The sequence below is a fragment of the Pecten maximus genome, chromosome 16 (genome assembly GCF_902652985.1).
Source record: "Pecten maximus chromosome 16, xPecMax1.1, whole genome shotgun sequence".
Classification (NCBI taxonomy): domain Eukaryota; kingdom Metazoa; phylum Mollusca; class Bivalvia; order Pectinida; family Pectinidae; genus Pecten; species Pecten maximus.
Genome location: NC_047030.1, coordinates 6,170,737 through 6,191,895, shown reverse-complemented (window position 1 = coordinate 6,191,895; position 21,159 = coordinate 6,170,737). Strand labels below are relative to the sequence as shown.

The following is a 21,159-nucleotide window of genomic DNA, read 5'->3' as shown; positions in this document are numbered from 1 at the left end:
CATTTATTATCTTTTATGCACGAGTATCCTGCTGCTTAGGAGCTTTTAAGTTATGTGATTTTTTTCTTGAGAAATGTACATGTGTATATGGCTGTGTCATTTAGCGGCTTCGTCCTTTAATTACTACATCTGTTGTGATAGTTTGTTTATCTGTTTTAATTAAATAGGCGCGATATTTATTTTATTTAATTGTCTAAATTTTCTCTGTGACATGCTTGATTAAACAAAATTTTAATTTAGATATTAATATAATCCTCTTTACGCTATATATCTATTGTCTTACAGCTGTTGTAAATGTGTATGCATGCCATTGCTGTTAAGTTATATTTATAATGTTTTATTGTTGTAATACGCGACCCCAAAATAAATTTTCTTGTGTCTTTTTCTGTGATGGAAAATAGTGAACAGTCAACAGAATGCATAATGCACTACAGTTTTCTGCAGTTAATTGTCCAGGAAAAGATAACGCTACTGATATATACAGGCTAGGTCAAGGTAATTGTATCACAGCCTGGACGATACGGAGTCCACGTGTATAACACCGGTACAAATCCCCGACCGACATATATTACTTCACTTTATGTTTTATAACGATACAGTCTCGTAACATTACATTGACAACCAGTGCATGCCGAGGAGGAGCGTCGACAAGCCATCGCCTCATGTCGTGGTAAAATGACATTGGAAATTATCTCATGTAAAATTAGGATTTCCACATGTGCACGAATTCTAACTTACTACAAAACTACAACAGGGAGCTGTGTTTAAACCATTTCTCGTGCAGCTATTACCATCTTCACAATTACCATTTCCGGTAAGTACTATAAAAGTGATGTAGGCAATCAGTATACACTGTAATACTTTATGGTGTAGTGTATTGTTACGTACATTACGGTATACTTTGTAATACTGTATAGTGTAGTGCATTGTGCATTACAGTATACATTGTAACACTGTGTAGTGTAGTGTTTTGTACATTACAGTATACATTGTAACACTGTGTAGTGTAGTGTTTTGTACATTACAGTATACATTGTAATACTTTCTAGTTTAGTGTATTGTACATCACAGTATACATTGTAATACTTTATAGTGTAGTGTATTGTACATCACAGTATACATTGTAATACTTTATAGTGTAGTGTATTGTACATCACAGTATACATTGTAACACTTTCTAGTTTAGTGTATTGTTCATCACAGTATACATTGTAATACTTGATATTTTCTTTATATACCTTACACTTGCATGCCACAAACAGTACGAAAACTATATAGTAAAACTTTACGTTTTACTGTAATACTGAACAGTGTAAGATTACATTGAATACCGTACACGTTTTACTGTAATACTGTACAGTGTAAGATTACAGTGAATATCGTACACTTTTTACTGTAATACTGTACAGTGCAAGATTACAGTGAATATCGTACACGATTTACTGTAATACTGTACAGTGAAAGATTACAGTGCATATCGTACACGTTTTACTGTAATACTGTACAGTGTAAGATTACAGTGAATATCGTACACGATTTACTGTAATACTGTACAGTGTAAGATTACAGTGAATATCGTACACGATTTACTGTAATACTGTATATTGTAAGATTACATTGAATACCGTACACGTTTTACTGTAATACTGTACAGTGTAAGATTACAGTGAATACCGTGCACGTTTTACTGTAATACTGAACAGTGTAAGATTACAGTGAATATCGTACACGTTTTACTGTAATACTGTACAGTGTAAGATTACAGTGAATACCGTACACGATTTACTGTAATACTGTACAGTGTAAGATTACAGTGAATACCGTACACGATTTACTGTAAAACTGTACAGTGTAAGATTACAGTGAATACCGTACACGTTTTACTGTAATACTGTACAGTGTAAGATTACAGTGAATATCGTACACGTTTTACTGTAATACTCTACAGTGTAAGATTACAGTGAATACCGTACACTTTTTACTGTAATACTGTACAGTGTAAGATTACAGTGAATATCGTACACGTTTTACTGTAATACTGTACAGTGTAAGATTACAGTGAATACCGTACACGTTTTACTGTAATACTGAACAGTGTAAGATTACAGTGAATATCGTACACGTTTTACTGTAATACTGTACAGTGTAAGATTACAGTGAATATCGTACACGATTTACTGTAATACTGTACAGTGTAAGATTACAGTGAATATCGTACACGATTTACTGTAATACTGTATATTGTAAGATTACATTGAATACCGTACACGTTTTACTGTAATACTGTACAGTGTAAGATTACAGTGAATACCGTACACGTTTTACTGTAAAACTGTACAGTGTAAGATTACAGTGAATATCGTACACGTTTTACTGTAATACTGTACAGTGTAAGATTACAGTGAATACCGTACACGTTTTACTGTAATACTGTACAGTGTAAGATTACAGTGAATACCGTACACGATTTACTGTAATACTGTACAGTGTAAGATTACAGTGAATACCGTACACGTTTTACTGTAATACTGTACAGTGTAAGATTACTGTGAATACCGTACACGTTTTACTGTAATACTGAACAGTGTAAGATTACAGTGAATACCGTAACGTTTTACTGTAATACTATACAGTGTAAGATTAAAGTGAATACCGTAACGTTTTACTGTAATACTGTACAGTGTAAGATTACAGTGAATATCGTACACGTTTTACTGTAATACTGTACAGTGTAAGATTACAGTGAATATCGTACACGTTTTACTGTAATACTGTATGGTGTAAGATTACAGTGAATAACGTACACGATTAACGGTAATACTGTACAGTGTAAGATTACAGTGAATACCGTACACGATTTACTGTAATACTGTACAGTGTAAGATTAAAGTGAATACCGTAAACGTTTTACTGTAATACTGTACAGTGTAAGATTACAGTGAATATCGTACACGTTTAACTGTAATACTGTACAGTGTAAGATTACAGTGAATATCGTAAACGTTTGACTGTAATACTGTACAGTGTAAGATTACAGTGAATATCGTACACGATTAACTGTAAAACTGTACAGAGTAAGATTAAAGTGAATACCGTAACGTTTTACTGTAATACTGTACAGTGTAAGATTACAGTGAATACCGTACACGTTTTACTGTAATACTGTACAGTGTAAGATTACAGTGAATACCGTACACGTTTTACTGTAATACTGTACAGTGTAAGATTACAGTGAATATCGTACACGTTTTACTGTAATACTGTACAGTGTAAGATTACAGTGAATACCGTACACGATTTACTGTAATACTCTACAGTGTAAGATTACAGTGAATATCGTACACGTTTTACTGTAATACTCTACAGTGTAAGATTACAGTGAATACCGTACACGTTTTACTGTAATACTGTACAGTGTAAGATTACAGTGAATATCGTACACGTTTTACTGTAATACTCTACAGTGTAAGATTACAGTGAATATCGTACACGATTTACTGTAATACTGTACAGTGTAAGATTACAGTGAATACCGTACACGATTTACTGTAATACTCTACAGTGTAAGATTACAGTGAATACCGTACACGTTTTACTTTTACTGTAATACTGTACATTGTAAGATTACAGTAAATACCGTACACGTTTTACTGTAATACTGTACAGTGTAAGATTACAGTAAATATCGTACACGTTTTACTGTAAAACTGTACAGTGTAAGATTACAGTGAATATCGTACACGATTTACTGTAATATTGTACAGTGTAAGATTACAGTGAATATCGTACACGTTTTACTGTAATACTGTACAGTGTAAGATTACAGTGAATACCGTACACGTTTTACTGTAATACTGTACAGTGTAAGATTACAGTGAATACCGTACACGATTTACTGTAATACTGTACAGTGTAAGATTACAGTGAATATCGTACACATTTTACTGTAATACTGTACAGTGTAAGATTACAGTGAATATCGTACACGATTTACTGTAATACTGTACAGTGTAAGATTACATTGAATACCGTACACGATTTACTGTAATACTGTACAGTGTAAGATTACAGTGAATACCGTACACGATTTACTGTAATACTGTACAGTGTAAGATTACAGTGAATATCGTACACGATTTACGGTAATACTGTACAGTGTAAGATTACAGTGAATACCGTACACGATTAACTGTAATACTGTACAGTGTAAGATTACAGTGAATACCGTACACGTTTTACTGTAATACTGTATAGTATAAGATAACAGTGAATACCGTACACGTTTTACTATAATACTGTACAGTGTAAGATTACAGTGAATATCGTACACGTTTTACTGTAATACTGTACATTGTAAGATTACAGTGAATATCGTACACGTTTTACTGTAATACTGTATGGTGTAAGATTACAGTGAATATCGTACACGATTTACTGTAATACTGTACAGTGTAAGATTACAGTGAATATCGTACACGATTTACTGTAATACTGTACATTGTAAGATTACATTGAATACCGTACACGATTTACTGTAATACTGTACAGTGTAAGATTACAGTGAATATCGTACACGTTTTACTGTAATACTGTACAGTGTAAGATTACAGTGATTACCGTACACGTTTTACTGTAATACTGTACAGTGTAAGATTACAGTGAATATCGTACACGTTTGACTGTAATACTGTACAGTGTAAGATTACAGTGAATATCGTACACGTTTTACTGTAATACTGTACAGTGTAAGATTACAGTGAATACCGTAACGTTTTACTGTAATACTGTATATTCTACCTTGACAGTGAATACTGTACAATATTTGCTGACTATTATTGATCAGTGTAATCTATGGCGTCAGCTTTTGCTGTATGACCTCGACAGAATTGTATTTACTTTGTTCTCACATTTTTTTTTTTTTTTTTTGCGGTAAGCGTCCAATTTGATAATATTCGGTTATCGTATGATATTGAATTTGTCACATTTAGAATGACAACGTCTGCTAGCATTCTTGATAGAACGTAATACTTGTAACAAGGAGGGTACCCGGATATCTTAACAGACTGGTATATCAGACATCATAGTAGACCGGTATATCAGACATCATAGTAGACCGGTATATCAGACATCATAGTAGACCGGTATATCAGACATCATAGTACCCCCTTCATAAGATGTTTACCTGGATGTTAACAAACCGGTGTATCAGACACAATAGTACCCCCACCACCCACCCCTCTGGTGTATCAGAGACCATGGTCCCCCCTCCACACCCACCCCCCACCCCTCCGGTGTATCAGACCTATCACTCTATAACCGATCATCCTATATAAGTAAACTTTGTGTAGGTCACACTAGTTTGATGACCTATAACTCCCTCACTATCACACACAGGTAACACGAGGTATTTTGGGCAGTCCGGTTGTACTATGTCGTAGTGCATGTTTCCTGTTTTAATACAACAGTAGCACCGGCATATCTGATAAATCGCTGTTATCTTCGGTCAGCAATTATATATACCTATTTGTAACTACAAAAGTGATAAAGACAGGGTACAACAATTCATAAAAAAGTTACTCGGGACACTCAGTGGGATATCCAAGTCACGGGAAAGGATCACGTGCTGTGACTTGGAGGTCATTGAATTGGTGCACGAATAGGGGTCATCTGAGTCCTTTGGTGAAAAGGCACGGGAAAGTACTTAAAAACTATACTGAATTATCATGTGATGTTATGTGTGTGGACATGTATGGTATGGTATGGACGGGTGTGTGTAGACTTGTATGATATTATGGACGTGTGTGTGTGGACATGTATGGTATTATGGACGTGTGTGTGTGGGCATGTATGGTATTATGGACGTGTGTGTGTGGACATGTATGGTATTATGGACGGGTGTGTATGGACATGTATGGTATTATGGACGGGTGTGTATGGACATGTATGGTATTATGGACGGGTGTGTATGGATATGTATGGTGTTATGGACGTGTGTGTGGACGTGTATGATATTATGGACGTGTGTGTGGACATGTATGATATTATGGACGGGTGTGTATGGATATGTATGATATTATGGACGTGTGTGTGGACGTGTATGATATTATGGACGTGTGTGTGGACGTGTATGATATTATGGACGTGTGTGTGGACATGTATGGTATGATTGATAGATGTGTGTGTGGACAGTTTACACGTTGGTTCGAGCCATAGCGTGGGCAGGCTTTTTTTCATTATTCCTTCCAATTACAATTTTTCATATTCCTTATAAACAGACCATATGGGCTCACGATGATATATATGATAAGAATAAAATATGAAGACAAAATTCGTGATAACACATAACATAACACCCTGTTGTTTGATGGTATTGTATCATATATGAACGATTCGGCTTTCTTTTTAATAGATCGACTATGATCATGTTGACAAGCAACAGTCAAATTGAACAATATTCAACCCCGGAAATATCATGAACAAAAACAGCAAAGTCGACGGTATATGCTCGTGTATCGCCTTATCACGGGTATATCTAATTATCTATAGGCAGAACTCTCCGCTTCCTGGAGGCGAAATCTAAGTAATAGCCGCTTTAACATCTGGGCCCAGTTGTTCAAAAGGCGATTAGGCTAATCACATTTTAACAACATTTTTCAAATCCTGATACAATAATTTCTGGTAGAACTTACTTGACAAAACTTCATGAAATTCTGTAATTCTTAGTTCTCTTCCAACTGGCATGATTTCAAGACGATAAACTAACAGGTTTTTCAACAAATGAGAAATGAAATTTTCACTAATCAAGTGATTAACCTAATCACCTTTTGAACAACCGGGTCCTGGTATCATTGGTCTAATTAAGGTGTAGGGTTCAGGCCAGATTTATGCGGATATCTATCCATCTGTCCGTGCGTGGCGTATTTCAATTATAATCTTTATACTCATGTACGACGAAACTTCACGTAAACACATTTTTTGTTGTTTTGTATTGTGTTTTTGTTTTCCCTTAATTACATCAAAATTGATTTTTCATCAAGGTCGTGTTGATTTAAAATGAAAATCGATTTTAATTAGATTAAACCTGTCACGATGTTGCTCCAAGATATGATAGAAGGAGGGATTTTAATTGTCTTGGCACGAGATTGACCAACATAATCTACCATGTCTTGATTATTAGGTACACAGGTAAGGTAATGAATATTTATCGGATTTCAAATGCATTTAAATGACATAAGTGTAATCAAGCGAACGCAAGAGCAGTCCTATCCACAGACTGGCCTTGTTTAAAGAGAGTAAAACTAGGTGTTTATGGAGTTTGGTCAACACTGCTGTCAGCAAAACCACTCTGTGTTGCTCTATGGACTTCAAACTTTAACACAGTATACTTATTCATATGATCGCAGTAACGGAATTGTCATGAATCTTATATATCTATTATGTTAAATGTCCCCTAAAGAGCAATGTCCGAAGGTTGGTCATTACAGTCTTACTCACACTCGTGAGCTCTAGGGATACGCTTTGTACAAAAGTTTATAATACTGGCAAATTACACGCTTGTGCGATGCCTTGGAAAAGCATTACAGATAATTTGAAGTTTCAATATTTGAATAATATAATTTACTAAGTTTATAATTTCAAATTCAACCAACAGTTTTCCCGAAAGATTTCATGTTGTTAGAGTCATGTCCCTTGGGTCCATGTGGACTAAAGATCCGTAACTCTGCCGACCATACATCCTCTGTCACTTTTAAATCCTGGTGTCGTTGATATCGTAATTTTAATTAAAAATCTATGTAATGAAGAAATAATGAAATGATTAAATGATATGAACAAACGAAAGACAAAATGGAGAAAATCTAGACACAAAGAGCAGGGGAAATTTAAAACCATGTTTTTCGGAACGGTAAAAACTGTCGTCTGCTAAGGTGAAATTTTCCAACAAGATCGTAATGACGGCAGTGCTCTTCAAGCTGCATCTCCTGAAACCACGTGATGTTACAAGTATTTTCCGGTTCCTAACATCCATTGCGACATTTAAACTGCTTTTGTTCGTCTTTGTCTTTTTCCCCGATTTTTTTCCCGCAAATAAAAATTAATAACAATATATGTCAGATTTAAGACGGACAACTGATTACAATATAGCACTTTAACTAACAAATACACTGAGGAGAACTGGCCGTTCTATACGAAGTCTTTATGTAGCAAATCAATATTCCACATCTTATCATAATTGTTATGTAATATAACGAAGGTGTGTGTCTTTGTAAGCTGATGGCAAGCTAAAACTGGATAGTTACTCATTAGGTGGAATAGAGAATAGCTGTCTAAATTAAATTACAGTCCTTTGTTTTAGCTTACATTGTAAATATAGCAGTCAAGTATAGAATGACTTATCCAGAACTAAGTCGAGTTTGATCAAATCACAGGTACTTGTTGACATGATTATGATGTTTTTAATCAAAATGTTACGTTATAGACGAGTAGATTATTGTAATGGATCAAATTTGGTCAGGAGCATATTTGGGAGAAGGCAAATGGAATCTGACCCCAACACAAGGAATGATTGGGAGATTTTGATCGACATTCCTGGAAAAACTTGATTGTGGTCAAGCGCCAAAACTCGTGTGGTGCCACAATGTCATAATACATGGCATGGTAATAATAATGGATGTAAACTTTATCTATTTTACAACAATTGCGAAATAAGTTATATCAACTTATATTAATCACGCTTGTTGGCGAGTACCTGGGGAAAACCTACGTGGTCGGGCAGGTGACGTCCGATCGGGGAATCGAACCCCGACCGCCTAGGTGAATGGCAAGTGTGTAACCACTGTGCCACCCGACCACCCAACATGGAGCTATCGAATACTGTCACTCATAATAATTGAAGTCTATTCCGGGGATCTCTTACACTCGCCCTGAGCTGGACGTATCCCAGTGTGTAAGCTGTCCAGTAGCGGTGTAATCGGGTTCTCCCCGGGTATTGTTGACACAGGACTGACCGTAGAGTACAGCGATGCTGTTAAATAGCCATGAAATCCTACTTAAAATCCTTTATCTGGTCCCCGTGACCGTCGGTCAAATATGTGGTCAATCTTCACGTTAACACCTTAGGCTCAAGTCTTTTGAGTTATGTTGACATTTCACTTTACTTAAATATTTGCGTCTGAATAGTAGCCAATTGTAGTCACTTAAATTAACCAGTACTGGATCAGTAGGTTACACCACAATAAACAATGTTTGTGGGATGTGGAGGGGTGGTGTGTGGACGGGTGGTGTGTGTGGAGGGGTTGTGTTGGGGTACACCATAATAAACAACGTTTGTGGGATGTGGAGGGGTGGTGTTGGGGTACCTTTACTATACCCTTAAATTGACGCCTTCAACACCAGATAATCATACCCTCATCTCCTCCCCATATACCCTCATCCCCCTTCCATCCTTCATCCCCATCCTTGATACCCTCAACCCCACCCCCCTGATACCCTCAATCCCACCCCTTGATACCCTCAACCCCACCCCTGATACCCTCAATCCCACCCCTGATACCCTCAACCCAACCCTTGATACCCTCAACCTCACCCTTGATACCCTCAACCCCACCTTTGATACCCTCAACCTCACCCTTGATACCCTCAACCCCACCCCTGATACCCTCAACCCCACCCCTGATACCCTCAACCCCACCCTTGATACCCTTAACCTCACCCTCAACCCCACCTTTGATACCCTCAACCCCACCCTTGATACCCTTAACCCCACCCTCAACCCCACCTTTGATACCCTCAACCCCACCCTTGATACCCTTAACCCCACCCCTGATACCCTCAACCCCACCCTTGATACCCTTAACCTCACCCTCAACCCCACCTTCGATACCCTCAACCCTATCCCTTTCCTTCGATGCACTGCTTAATTGTATATAATCGGTAGAGTATTTTGGGCGTTGGCAGTTATCTCCACGTTTCGTTGCTCGACACAAAAGCCTACTGATTGGAAGCAGTAGTCGACAATAATGTCCGTCGTTATTGGGCCTTTAGCAAGCAGCCAATGTCTTCCCTTGGGACCATACAGCCGGAGCTGCCATTTCGGCGCTGACAGATTAAATACCTGACATTTCTTGCACTACCCTACCACGTACTCATTTACAGCCGAGTCGACTGGAACACAACGGAGTAAAGAATCTTGTTCAAGGAAACAACACAGTGTTCCATCGTCGGAGACCCAAGACTGAGTCCACCACGTGTCAACTTGATGTGTGTAGCGTAGTGTAGTGCAACCAACTGTATCCGACGGTGACAGTGCCCGTGCAGGGACTCGAACCAGCGAACCTTCGGTCACGTAGCGCTGCGTCCTACCACTAATTTTCCATGACTCCATTGTATTATAAAACCAAAGTTATTTGGAGCGACTTTGCACTGAACGTAGTTGAAATAACATTCGAGTTATCAGGGAATATTTGCTACAAAAAAATGTATTCTAAAGTTGAAAAAGGGGGCATAACTCAAAGTGAGATACAATATTTATGACCATATTGTATACGTACGATACATAAGTTTGTAACATTGCCAGACAGTAATGGCCAATTCTATCAGAAATCTTCTTTAATGGCCTTTGTAATCTTGTTGTGGAAAATCATATTTTCTCAGTGGACTTTTGAAACATATTTCAAACCATTATCAAAGAACCTTTCTACTAAGCATGTTCGTATCAGACTCAATCTTAATTTCGTTCTTAAAATTGTCATTCACGTTTACAAATATTTGCTCTGAGAATTGCATTATTGATGGTTTTCTGCACTTGAACTAGAACTGCAACATCGGCTGCACATTTCGATTTTGATATTGTGTTCCAGTGATCGAGGGCCCAGCATCAGAGCTTATACATTACGTACAGCTTACCTGTGATTTGTATTTTATCTACTAAGCGCCTGTCCCACTCTGTGACCTCCGTAACCCGATCTCGTGCACATAATCTGCAGGTGTGCGTAATGTTATTATATTAATTCCAGTTTGACCCACATTCGTACAATGGTGTCATTAGAGTATTTATGTCAATAATTACCTTGATAAATCCTACTTCCACCGTCTTACAGGATACGAGAGTTGTATTGTGCAGAGACGGCTTGCTCATTTGCATATAAACCGTATGGTTATGCGATTAAGACCCTTGAAATTAATTAAAAAGCGCATGTAAAATATAAGCTTGTATCAATATATGGCCAAGGATAGTTAAAAGGGGTACAGAAGGGCAGTATCGTGAAATAATTTGTAAAATGATACAAAGGTAAACAAACTTGACTAAATTGCCCCTAGAAAAATCTCACAGCACGTGCTAACACATGTAAACTATGACGTGCGTTGTACGTCATCACATTGTGGGGTCTACAGGTGAAGGTAGAGATGGTATCAGTTTGACATAGCAGCACTAACATCCCCAGACATGGAATCATTCATGTATGTTTGACCATAGTCAAATGTTTTCTGAAATAACTAGAATATCGTCATAACCATCGCGCGACAAATGACCCTCTAGTGACCCCTAGTCAAGCCCCGGTTTCTTATTTCTTAACTTACAATTACTTATTTCCCATAAAAAGGGAAAAATCGAATTGGGGTGGGTGCTTGATTGGTTAATTGGTTAGGGAACTTTCCTTACGTCTCTAATGCTTCTCTATGGTAAATTTGAGGTTTAGGATTTTAAGGAATTTCCGTAAGCTAATGGATGATGATGAAACAAGGACCATATCCCTGGTTTCTAGGCAATGTTACATATATTCATCAGAATTACCTATGACCCCAACATTAGTAAGACTCTCTGATTAACGAGGTGTCCTCATAGCCTCCGTTACACTTATGTGACAGTTCTGAAATTTATAGCAACTATATTCCGACTGTGCCATTCGCGAAGGATAATATTCTATGCGAGTTCCATTTATCAAAGTAAGAGATAGTTATATCACGATCTATGATTTCTTCGAAAGAGAGAGAGAGAGAGAGAGAGAGAGAGAGAGAGAGAGAGAGAGAGAGAGAGAGAGAGAGGGGGGGGGGCGTGGCGTGGTGGAGTGTGAGGTCTCTAAGCAATACAGAAATATGACAGCAAATTCATATCTTTATCTTCGATTAACAACACTTAGTGCATATAATACACTGTGCTAATAATTATATATATAACATAGTAACACAATTGACGAAGGAAGACAACTTTACGACTCGTGCCCTTGCCAGACCTCGAACTCACGATCTATGGCACCCAATCGCCTTGCCAGAAATACCAGCAGCTTATACCACTGCGCCACATCCACGTTGTTAATGTACGTACTTAAAAATAGATTTACACCACATTAATATTACGCTTCTCAATGGCATACCAGGTCAGACAAGAACAGTCTATTTCAGGAAATATCGCTACCATTCCTGTTGTGTCCGAATTATCGGTAAGTAGTATGTATCGCTGTTCTATTACCCATAGTCGTACGTGTATAAGCGCGAGATGAAGCACGTGCCGCAAACCCGCTGCTACAGGAGGCGTTGTTTGTATATTTACATAAATAGCCAACACGTTCAACATCAGCTGTCGGGCATGTGTCTTAACGTGGAAACCGTCATATTTAGTTCTGTTAAAAATAAAAGGTGGAAACATCAAACGATACTGCATGATCAAGGTTCTGAGTGGTTGTTTGTACTACCAGATAACGCAACAAAATAGCTTGGTTTAGTCTTAACTTTTAATTTGGGAGATACAAGCTAGCATTGCACGGAAGTGTCGAAAAATTATGGCGGATGATACGATTAATTTCGTTTTTTCGCTTTGTTGATCAAGTGGCAAAGCAGAATAAAGATATTTAGACCTAGCAGAAACTTGTGAAATCGAAAAGTCGCAAACTCACCAAATCAAAATAACGAACAGACGCCAAAGTATAAAATTAAATTTAGATTCGTCTTTTGATTTTCGCGTTTTTAAAGTTTCTAGTTTTTTTCCGTTTTGGCGCGTTTTCCCTGTGCCGTTATTTCTGCTTTGTCGGAAGTGTTTTAGCGGGATAATAACGCGAAAAGACAAATATCATACAAGCCACCGTAGAACAGATAGAAGGAAGGACGGTTTGTATGGGCCAGGAGAAAGACAAATATCATACCAGGCACCACAGAACAGATAGAAAGAAGGACGGTTTGTATGGGCCAGGAGAAAGACAAATATCATACCTGCCACCACAGAACAGATGGAAGGAAGGACGGTTTGTATGGGCCAGGAGAAAAACGAAAGTCAATAATAACCGCCAACCTGAGTCCAGTCATTTAAAACATTATTTGCAATCAAAGGAATTTAAATTAAACTAACAAAACGTCAGGAATGGCAGTGTCAAATTGTATTGTACAGGATGTTACACAGAACAGCTTCGACAAAGTGTCACTTGTGTTTAGGGCTAACGTGTCGGATTTTATCTGTAAAATGTAAATAATGTTTTGTTGTCAACCATTTATTTTTAGTTAAACTGGATAAATTACATTCACGGGGTTATAAATACATTCAAACTATGACGTCATGTGTTGTCATGTTAACCTTCGTTACATCAACACTTTACACATGGCTTTAGTTAACATTTAGACAGTTTTTATTTTCGCTGAACTCTTTTAGAATAATTTTCCTATAATGCAAATATAAACGAATGTGGACGTCATAATTTTTTTATGTCGTTCAGATGGCATTCATATTTACATTAAATACCATTCAATGCACATTCGCTCCTTTCCTACTCCAGTTAATGCACAGACATTTGTAATATACCATACTAGGTATTTTTTATTAATAGCATTATTCAATTTATAGCTACAAATACCTTCATGTTTCACCTAGAATTTGTAACTATACGCCAGTTTGAAAGCAAATAAATACCAAATAACACATAAACTAATAATATCAATATATATATCATCTATAATACAGAAATACCTTAACAGTACTATTTAACCTCCAGTTGATTTAATATGTATACGTATCGCAACCGTAATATCTAAAAGCGGTTCGGTTAATGTAACGGGCCTATTTTATCAGTAAATGTGTGAAACAATCTGCATTGTTTAACTTGTTTATATTTTTTCCACGGTATGGGACAATATCGGGATAATTATTAGCATTAAGTTCGTATTTTGAATTATCTGTGTATAATTTATACGTGGCTGTCACATTTGAGGGAAAAAACGAACGAAATGGCTCACGTTCTGCCCTGCACGTCACCAGCAGACAAATCACAGAGAAAACAATCGATAAGTCGGTGCTACTAGACACGTACGCATTCCAAGATTTTCCAGCTTCAGACCGAACCGTGGTCCGAAAAGGATGGATTCGTGTAAACAAATACAAATAAACCTCTCTATACAGGTCACCCCAGGGATATCCTGTCCATACTGGCAACTGAAGGGATTACCTGTTTTTACCGGCCATTCCAGGGATAGCCTGTCTATACCGGTCACTCCAGGGGAAAACCTGTATATACAGACTACTCCAGGGATAACCGTGTATACAGGCTATTCGAGGGAAATCTGTCTATACCGGCCATTCCAGGGATTACCTGTCTATACGGCCACCCCAGGGATAACCTGTATAATAAAGGCCACTCCGGGGATAACCTGTCTAAACAGGCCACTCCGGGGATAGCCTGTCTATAAAGGTCACTCCGGGGATAACCTGTATATACAGACAACTCCAGGGATTACCTGTCTATACAGGCCACTCCGGGGATAACCTGTATATACAGGTCACTCCGGGGATAACCTGTATATACAGGTCACTCCGGGGATAACCTGTATAATAGAGGCCACTCCGGGGATAACCTGTAAATACAGACCACTCCGGGGATAACCTGTCTATAGAGGTCACTCCGGGGATAGCCTGTATATACAGGCCACTCCGGGCATAACCTGTCTAAACAGGCCACTCCGGGGATAGCCTGTATATACAGGTCACTCCGGAGATAACCTGTCTAAACAGGCCACTCCGGGCATAACCTGTATATACAGGTCACTCCGGGGATAACCTGTATAATAGAGGCCACTCCGGGGATAACCTGTCTAAAGAGGTCACTCCGGGGATAACCTGTCTAAACAGGTCACTCCGGGGATAACCTGTCTAAACAGGTCACTCCGGGGATAACCTGTCTATACAGGCCACTCCGGGGATAACCTGTCTATACAGGTCAATCCGGGGATAACCTGTCTATAGAGGTCACTCCGGGGATAGCCTGTCTATAGAGGTCACTCCGGGGATAACCTGTATATACAGGCCACTCCGGGGATAGCCTGTCTATAGAGGTCACTCCGGGGATAACCTGTCTATACAGGTCACTCCGGGGATAACCTGTCTACACAGGTCACTCCGGGGATAACCTGTCTATACAGGTCACTCCGGGGATAACCTGTCTATAGATGTCACTCCGGGGATAGCCTGTCTATAGAGGTCACTCCGGGGATAACCTGTCTATAGAGGTCACTCCGGGGATAACCTGTCTATAGAGGTCACTCCGGGGATAACCTGTCTACACAGGTCACTCCGGGATAACCTGTCTATACAGGTCACTCCGGGGATAACCTGTCTATAGATGTCACTCCGGGGATAGCCTGTCTATAGAGGTCACTCCGGGGATAACCTGTCTATAGAGGTCACTCCGGGGATAACCTGTCTATAGAGGTCACTCCGGGGATAACCTGTCTATACAGGCCACTCCGGAGATAACCTGTCTATAGAGGTCACTCCGGGGATAGCTTGTCTATACAGGTCACTCCGGGGATAACCTGTCTATACAGGCCACTCCGGGGATAACCTGTCTATACAGGTCACTCCGGGGATAACCTGTCTATACAGGCCACTCCGGGGATAACCTGTCTATAGAGGTCACTCCGGGGATAACCTGTATAATAGAGGCCACTCCGGGGATAACCTGTATATACAGACCACTCCGGGGATAACCTGTCTATAGAGGTCACTCCGGGGATAACCTGTCTATACAGGTCACTCCGGGGATAACCTGTCTATAGAGGTCACTCCGGGGATAACCTGTATAATAGAGGCCACTCCGGGGATAACCTGTATATACAGACCACTCCGGGGATAACCTGTCTATAGAGGTCACTCCGGGGATAACCTGTATATACAGGTCACTCCGGGGATAACCTGTCTATACAGGCCACTCCGGGGATAACCTGTCTATACAGGTCACTCCGGGGATAACCTGTCTATAGAGGTCACTCCGGGGACAACCTGTATAATAGAGGCCACTCCGGGGATAACCTGTATATACAGGTCACTCCGGAGATAACCTGTATATAGAGGCCACTCCGGGGATAACCTGTCTATAGAGGCCACTCCGGGGATAACCTGTATATAGAGGCCATTCCGGGGATAACCTGTCTAAACAGGCTACTCCGGGGATAACCTGTCTATACAGGTCACTCCGGGGATAACCTGTCTATAGAGGTCACTCCATGAGTATATTGTATATACAGCCCACTCCAGAGATACCCTGTCTATACCGACCATTCCAGAGATAACCTGTATATACCCCGGGCAATTCCAGGCATTACCTGTCTTTACAGGCCACTCCAAGGATACCCTGTCTATACAGGCCACTCCAAGGATACCCTGCCTTTACAGGCCACTCCAAGGATACCCTGTTTATACAGGCCACTCGAGGGAAATCTGTCTATACCGGCCACTCCAGTGATAACCTGTATATACAGGCCACTCGAGTGATAAGCGACCTTTTAACGTTAATACACAGTCAATTGCGTTACGCTGAGAACCCAAACAGATTGACTTTAAAGTGTTTTATCAGGTTGATGTGAAATACAGGGGACCCTAAAAGACGGGTTTGGCAATATAAAATTGCTATTATACACAGGTTTAGAAAGATAATGGTGGCCTTGATAGACAGATTTAGAAACATTCAGGTGGCCTTTATATACGCGATTAAAAATATTTAGGTGGCTTGTATAGACAGGTTCAGAAAGATACTGGTGGTCTTTATAAACAAGTTAAGAAATATACATGTCGCCTTCATTGACAAGCTTTTTCCTTTTCAGGTGGCCTTTCTAGACAGGTTTAGATATAAAAAGGCCTTTATAGACAATTTTCTATTATACATAGGCGGTCTTAATTGACATTTATTTCTTATGTGCTGGTGGAGTTTTAGACTTTTATGTCAAGTTGTCTTAACAGCCAATTTTCTTGTTATATACAGGTGGCCTTTATAGACAGGTTTCTGTTATATACAGGTGGCCTTTATAGACAGGTTATTTACATGCAGATACATGTATAATAAGGAGTCGCTCACGCGATAATGATTTTTTTTTTTTTTGTATATTATTTCTTCTTCTGAATTAAGAATTAAACACACATTAGCCTATAGCTTGATGTCGCTTCCGGTTGATCCCTTATCGCTGTATACACGCTATGGCGGAAATACGTAACCGCCAGAGGGAGGCAGATCGAGGCAGCTGGAGTGGGGGTACTGAAGGTACAAATACTAACGTTGGGTTGGGTCTTACTACATAGTTGCATATCCTGTTCATGTAAAACGGCACGATCGTGCAAACCACATATGAAGCACGTATATGGTTAAGAAGTTATGCTACCTACACGGAAAGTAGATATACTTATGCAATGATGAAGTATACGTATCATGACGTATTTACATTCGGATGCAAGTGTAGGAAGTCACGTACAATTCGTTACATGACAACAACCATTATGATAAGCAATACCGTTTTATCTATGAGGCATCTATATCTATACGATTTTAGAATCGGACCGACAAATGGGACTGATGTGTAAGAGGACCATGAGGAGTTCTGCGATGATCCGTGCTAAATAGTAGATACCTTCATTTTTGTTTCTTTTTTTTGGCCGTGTTTAACGCCCCGTGAACAGCCGGTGCTCATTTTGAGGCGAGGCATAATTGTAGTAGTTGGTGACTACCTCACTGAACAACATATGGGAAGCCCGTCACATGCAATCCAGAGTAATTAGGGTGAGGTGTCTTGCCTTAAGTCGCAACCACAACCGCACAGATCGGCCCGTTTCTCAGCTTCTCGAGAAACACAAACCGACACGTGTAGGGAGCGTCGAACCACGCACCTGAGATTATGTAGACAGCACTCTAACCGACTGAAATATAGCGGCCCCTTCACCTGAGGTTACGTGGCCAGTGCTCTAACCGACTGAACTAAACCCCCCCCCCCCCCCCCCCCCCCCCACCCTTCACCTGAGGTTACGTGGCCAGCACTCTAACCGACTGAGCTATAGCGGCCCCTTCACCTGAGGTTACGTGCCCAGCACTCTAACCGACTGAGCTATAACGGCCCCTTCACCTGAGGTTACGTGCCCAGCACTCTAACCGACTGAAATGTAGCGGCCCCTTCACCTGAGGTTACGTGGCCAGTGCTCTAACCGACTGAAATATAGCGGCCCCTTCACCTGAGGTTACGTGCCCAGCACTCTAACCGACTGAACTAACCCCCCTCCTTTACCTGAGGTTACGTGCCCAGCACTCTAACCGACTGAAATATAGCGGCCCCTTCACCTGAGGTTACGTGCCCAGCACTCTAACCGACTGAACTAACCCCCCTCCTTTACCTGAGGTTACGTGCCCAGCACTCTAACCGACTGAAATATAGCGGCCCCTTCACCTGAGGTTACGTGCCCAGCACTCTAACCGACTGAAATATAGCGGCCCCTTCACCTGAGGTTACGTGGCCAGCACTCTAACCGACTGAACTAACCCCCCTCCTTTACCTGAGGTTACGTGCCCAGCACTCTAACCGACTGAAATATAGCGGCCCCTTCACCTGAGGTTACGTGCCCAGCACTCTAACCGACTGAAATATAGCGGCCCCTTCACCTGAGGTTACGTGGCCAGCACTCTAACCGACTGAACTAACCCCCCCCCCCGTTCAATCATTCGTCAATCATTCTGAAAGCCGCTTGAATTTACATTTCACTGGGAAATTCTGCATACAAATATCGTATGCGTGTACGGTGATAACAAAACGATGGAAAAGTAAAAATGTGTGGTGCAGATTAAATACAGGTGAAAATACTAAAGAAACACTAAATTCTGCAAATTTATGGGTACGTATGACTCACAGGTCATAAATCAGATCTACAAAGTAATATACTTCAGAGGACGATATAAATACATTTTAATCGTCTGAGTGTTTATACTTTACAACTTCTTTAAATGTGTGATAAATCATTATCTTTACAACATCTTTATACTTAAACACATCGCCTCGGAGAATGTATGCAGTATGTTTGTACTATAAATAATAATTTCAAGTTAGAAAGTTTCAGAGCTTTTAGAACGCGAGGTAAAGGTCAATGGAGATTAGATCTTTAACACTAAAGTCACGACAATACATCAATCAATATTTAGACATGAGTTTGTTTGTATTCATCCTTTACAAGGTCGAATGACGATATTTTAGGTTTTGAGGAGACAAAGTAGTTGCCAGGTACTGACCGTAGGTCGGTGGTTTTTCTCCGGGTACTCCGGCTTTCCTCCACCTCCAAAACCTGGCACGTCCTTAAATGATCCTGGCTGTTAATGGGACGTTAAACAAAACAAACAAAACCAAACCTATCAGTTATTAATGCCATGGTGGTCGTGTTGACGTTATGAATATTGTGACGTTATGATTTTAACGTTGGAAATCATTTAAACACTTTCGCAACTGACTGTTTATATACAATATGAAAAATGTAGTTTTCCGAAATGAAAGTTGATACATATATCTATGATCAAGTATTAGTATGAAAATGTTTTGTTTAATTTGTCATTTTATTGTATAAAAGGCATGTGAGGTGGAGTTCAAGGTTTTACTAACAGTAACAGTACCTCTGGCCATATGACGACGGTGTGTCAAGTTCAAGCGAGTGTCATTCAATGGGAACATACAACCTTGACACACTTATATAGGTGTTCTCGACCCGTCACGGTGGACAGCGAGACTCAAAATGAATAACTTGAGTATAGAAAATGATTTTGTTTCAAACGATTACTGTTGGTGTTGTTCCCGTCCCTGAGTCGGTCCCACGATACATCGGATATCACCAGTATCAATGATTAAACTGAAGTCCGCGGAGTAGTGAGGTCCTTTTGTTCCACCCCACTGGATATTTAGGCACGTCAGTCGTCACGCGATGACAAAATAATTGAAATCACGTTGTGACAAGATGGACGACGTCACGTGGTGATCGGATATATGACGTTATGCAGTAATCGGTAAACTGACGTCATGTGGTGACAATATGGGTGACGTCATGTTATCACCGGGTAGTTGACGTTACTTTTGACTGGATAGTTGATGAGAGTTGACGTCACGTGGTATCAAGATGACTTTACCCGACATAATTTTACTCAAAAAACGTTACGAAAGTGAAGTAAATGAAAGCCTACCTGACACAATTTATACCTACCCGACACAATTTATACCTACGTATACCTGACACAATTTATACCTACCTGACTCAATTCAGTATACCTACCTGACATAAGTTTAAATCCCTGACAATTTATACCGAAAAAACAAGTGAAGGTGCTAAAGAGTATGCAAGCTTATTTGAAATAATTTGAACGTCCGAAAAAAACTTGCATCTAAATTAGTTTGTTTCAATATAAATAGTGTTTCCTAGTTTGAGAAACGTAGTCATCTTTGCAACCGTGTCAAGGTATGAAAAATTGTGCTCGGTTTAATACCGGATATGTGATTTTAAACCAATCCTAAGGATGTGAGATATCCTAAACAAACACTTCAGACTTAACGACTTCTCAGTAAAGGTGTAAAGGTGTGATGCACGTGGAATCGAGGACCCTAAAAAGGCACGGTTCAATTGACGTGAGATCCTATTTCAAATTCCCCTCACAACAGTCATCAATCCATTTCAACCCCTCATTTCCAAGAAATTTGTTCGGGTCTTCAAGATAAATAGTTACAGACGCGCACGGTCATCTGCACCAATATGCCCTCGTGAAAGTGGTACTTTGTATATATGACGTCATTAAAATATACATGTATTTTATTTCGGTCTGCAATTTTCATTTTGAATGCCACGCACCATCCAATGAGGTTTCATTGCAGTTAGATAGAAGGCGCATCTAACACGAG

At 39.7% G+C, this 21,159-nt stretch overlaps 1 protein-coding gene across 1 annotated transcript in view; it reads left to right on the top strand.

Moving 5' to 3' along the window:
- Positions 1–601: 601 nt before the first annotated feature.
- The window catches only part of LOC117345163 (solute carrier family 2, facilitated glucose transporter member 1-like), a 66,047-nt gene continuing 45,489 nt past the window's right edge, over positions 602–21,159 (top strand). Inside the window, exon 1 of the mRNA XM_033908165.1 lies at positions 602–814. The gene's annotated coding sequence lies outside the window, so the exon portion shown is untranslated. The remainder of the gene's footprint in view (positions 815–21,159) is intronic.